General features: G+C 32.0%; 1 pseudogene; it reads right to left on the bottom strand.

Annotated features, from left to right (window-relative positions):
- Positions 1 to 2,936: 2,936 nt before the first annotated feature.
- On the bottom strand, positions 2,937 to 3,659 carry LOC149250375 (abscisic acid receptor PYL12 pseudogene; annotated as a pseudogene).
- Positions 3,660 to 4,557: the final 898 nt, after the last annotated feature.

The following is a 4,557-nucleotide window of genomic DNA, read 5'->3' as shown; positions in this document are numbered from 1 at the left end:
ACATAAATACACAACTGATTGTTTATTTATCATATTCATATCAACCTAGAATCTGCTATGTAGGTATGCTAATTTCATTTTTTAACATGGACTGTATATAAGATGAAATAGGCTTTACTGTGAATAGATATGACACTTACCCAACATATCTCTCAAAACTAATATTGCCATGGTAGCCTGGAAATGACTCCACTATTGCATTTGCAAGTGCTCCGAGGAATCAGGCAAGGCAAGGAAAGTGATAATGAAGAAATACTATGAGTGCACACATTTCTATTTCAGCTACCCACTACATTTATTTTATTTTATTTTAGTAAGTAGTTCTCTTTGAAATGGTTGAGAAATGGTATAAAACTTGCCTTACAGGAATTTATTATTTTATTCTTAACATACAGGAAGAAGGATCAGTAGTTTGATTAACTGCCCAGAAAAAAGCTAGTGATAGGGACTTCTCTGCAACTTCAGCTTGTGATGAAGTCGATCAAAATATTTCATTACCTTAATTAGTTTCATTGGATATGAAGCTTCCTGAGGAACTAGATCACCATCAATTTGGACACACATTGCAACAATTCTTGGGCTTCAAATAGGAGATGGAGCCAACTCGAATTGTGAAAGCGAGTAGTGGAGAAGATAACTTTGTAGATCACCAATAGATTGAGAATTGGCCTATATCATGTTGCCAGGACCTGTGTCAATTTTCCATCTTTTGTAAAACCTTCATCAAGATAGGATTGCCAATCAATTGTAGATTCAAATGCATATACATTCTTACAATTCTCTGTTATCAAGGAAGCCAATTCCAATTATACAAAGGTCTTGAAATTGTGGATTTAACCATTGGATATGAATTTAATTTCCACCATTTAATGTGATTCAAGCTTTTGATTTATACGTTAGAAAGTAAACCCTCTTGTAGGATGGAGAAATCTTGAACATCTTTCTTTTGCCTCATAATATGTCATAAAATGAAGTTCTATGTGAGGGTCCTGTATGTTCAAATGACATGAATGTATTTTCAGCAAATATAAGTGTGTTTCCTTATTATTTTCAAGGTTGATTTCCATAATTGTTTTTCATTTAGATTTAAAATGACTTTGCTGCTAGATTTAAAAATAATGGAATTTTTTTTTCTTATCCATAAAGAAGATTTAAGACCTCATATTTAAGCTAATTAAAATCACTATTTGGTAACTTTGAATGTTGAAACCACCTTAAAAGAACATTTAAAATGTTTTTGTTTATTTTTTTAAAATATTTTTTTATATTGTTTCTAGAGAGGCAATAGTTGGAATTATGGAAATATAGTCTCTAGAGAGACAATAGTTGGAATTATGGACATATAGTCTCTAGAGAGACAATAGTTGGACTTTTTATATTTTTTTTATATTGCAATGTTGTAGTCGAAACATTACATACCATGGTCCAATAATTAAAGTTGCAAAACTACTAGTCACATATAATAAAAGTAAAAGAAAGTAAATATTGCTTTGGGTAAATATGAGTTTGGTCTTTTACAAGTTACTGATAAAACATAAATACATGCTAAACAAATTTATGCATATAAGTACATACATTGCATATATGTAATTAAATGTGGTTATTTCTCCTATATCATTTATTTTAAGAAAAAATTGTTTTATGAAAATTTGACACCATCATGTCCCTTATTAACATCTCAAATTTTGCAAAGAAACTTAATTAATGATCAAATTAAACCTTATTCATGGACCTTATCAACATGAAAATTCCATTTTACTCAATGAATAGAGCGCGGTCATTTCAAATTTTCACATACACCATTCTACTCAATAATGATAATTATTTGTTCAATATCAAATTAAACCTTATTCATGGCCCTTATCAACATGAAAATTTCATTTTACTCAATGAAGAGAGTGCAGTCATTTCAAATTTACATTCTACTCAATCATGATAATTATTTGTTCAATCATCAAATTAAACCTTATTCATAGACCTTATCAACATAAAAATTTCATTTTACTCAATGAATAGAGTGTAGTCATTTCAAATTTACACATACACCATTCTACTCAATAATGATAATTACTTATTCAATAATCTGTAAACGTATTATTATATTTAAAATCTTTAAATTATATTAAATAATTTTTCAAATATATTTCATATTTCATATCTTGAAGGGCTTTAAATCCTAATAAAGTAGCATACGAAGGATGTTGTAGAGAAATTGGAGCATCTGTAGAATTATTGAAAATCAAAGTAGCATACGAAAGATTTTGCGAGAAGGAAGGTCACGTTCTAAACTATTATTATATATTCTTTACTTTGGAAATAGTGATTTTTATAAAACATTTTTTAGTTTTGGAAACAGTGATTTTTTATAAAACATATGATAAAAAAAATTATGGATAACAAAAACTTGAATTCAAAAATAAAATTGTTATTTTATTTTACATTGTTTTTGAATTATAATACAAAATTGTTATTAATTTTACATTTTTCTCCTCAACTAACATGTTTCTGCCATAACAATTATATCTCAGAGAGTGCAGATTTCCCGTAAAAATTAAAAAATAAAAAATAATGCAGTTTGTTCTTTACTATCATAATATAAAAACAATTATTTATAATGCAGTTTGTTCCTTAAAATTATAAATTGAAAATTTACAAAAACTTCTATGGAGAGAGATCTGAAAGTTATGAAATTAAAACTGCCATCGAATTATAAATTGAAAATTTACAAAAACTTCTATTGAGAGATTTCAAAGTTATGGAATTAAAACGCAGCAGATTTGGATAAAAAGTAAAAAGAGATTTTTGTCATATTTTAATATATTTTTGAGATTGAATTTAGAGGTTCATTTTACAGCCCGGTGTAATGTGAAAAGTGTCTCCCCGTTATTAAAGTTAAAATTTTGATAATTTAGCTAAAATATTTTTTGCCATAACAATTATATCTCAGAGAGTGCAGAATTTCCTGTAACAAATAAAAAATAATGCAGTTTGTTCTTTCCGATCATAATATAAAAAAAATATTTATTAATCTGTTGAGACGTGGGCTGTGTGAACAACTTTGACAAGGACTGTTGAGACGTGGGCGGTGGGAATAACTTTGACAAGGACTGCAGGTTGCATCTGACGATGGTATCTATGAAGGTGCATGTATCTTCTCTAGAATTCCCCTCTGGAATATCTGTCACATAACATTCCACAACATTAGTCCAAACACTTCCCTCCTCCACGAACTCGTTCAATGTCGTCACGGATTGATAATTCCGAAGGCGGTGCTCTCCTCCCAACACCCTGAAACTGAGAATGTGCTTCTCCTCGTCCAGAATCTCGAGGCACTCAATGCTGTTCTTCGCTGGAAGCCCCGATACGAGTTTGACTTCCCTGAAGCATCCCACCTTGACATCTCCCTTCACGGAGCAGCTGCTGACGAAGGGCTTGTACGTTTCAGGTTTATCGAACCTTCGAATAACCGACCACACTGCGCTCGCCGGTGCGTTGATTCTCTGAATATTTACGGACGAGCACTGCTTTTCTTCCTTTCCAACCTGGTGGTTGTAGTACTTGTTTATCAAACTGAGGGGCCTGCATATGTTTTGTTGGGCAACCAGAATTTTGATTTCAATCTCTGGACAGATTTTAATCTGCTGCCTCATCATTTCCATTCTCACAGTACAAATAATATCTCTGATTTGTATTCTCAAAGTTGCCAATTTATCTGTGGTTAGGCTGTAGAGAGAGACACACATATATACACGGTGATGAGGAATAATATATGGTTCCATGATGGTCGGCAACTTCAAAATCTGCTGCCTCATCATTTCCATTCTCACAGTACAAATAATATCTCTGATTTGTATTCTCAAAGTTGCCGATTTATCTGTGGTTAGGCTGTAGAGAGAGACACATATATATATACGGTGATGAGGAATAACATATGGTTCCATGATGGTCGACAACTGCATCCCGCCCTCCATTAATTTCGCATCTTCCTCTCCCCGTTTTTCACTCTTCACGGGTTGAGGAATGATATAAGTAGGCAGTTGCAGTTGCAGTTGAATTGGATACGCACACCCCCACTGCGCCCTCTCCACGAACAACTAAGATACTATTAATTGTTTGGAAAGGGATCATACATTACTCCTTTACAACATACAAAAGTATACATATATTGTATACTCATTAGGATTACACCCTTTTTTAATAGTGGAGAAACCCTCTAATAGGGCGTAGCTTTGAGTCTGATGCCTCTATTTTTCAATTTTTAACTTAGTATTAGATATAGGTGGCTACGAAGCCTCATCTATATGCCTTAATGAGTGCTTGATGTGGCATGTCAAAAATGTCTACATCAAACCATTAAAGGTGCCCTTCATGAAAGGGGTATGTAGCTTAGTGGTAGAGAAGCTCGTTGTCTTTGGGTAGGTACTTAGCTGAATTCGTAATCTTACCTTTTAACAAAATTTAACTCTAATACATATAAAAAAATGATAAATATTTGTAAATTGTCTATGATTATTTTAAAACAAGAAAAATAATATGGTGAGGTCCCACAGAATTTTT

Source organism: Pinus tabuliformis, chromosome 7 (assembly GCF_031772625.1).
Source record: "Pinus tabuliformis cultivar Carrire ecotype Pingquan chromosome 7, CPIR1, whole genome shotgun sequence".
NCBI lineage: Eukaryota > Viridiplantae > Streptophyta > Pinopsida > Pinales > Pinaceae > Pinus > Pinus tabuliformis.
Note: the sequence above shows the minus strand (reverse complement) of the source record. Positions and strands in the feature narration are given on the sequence as shown.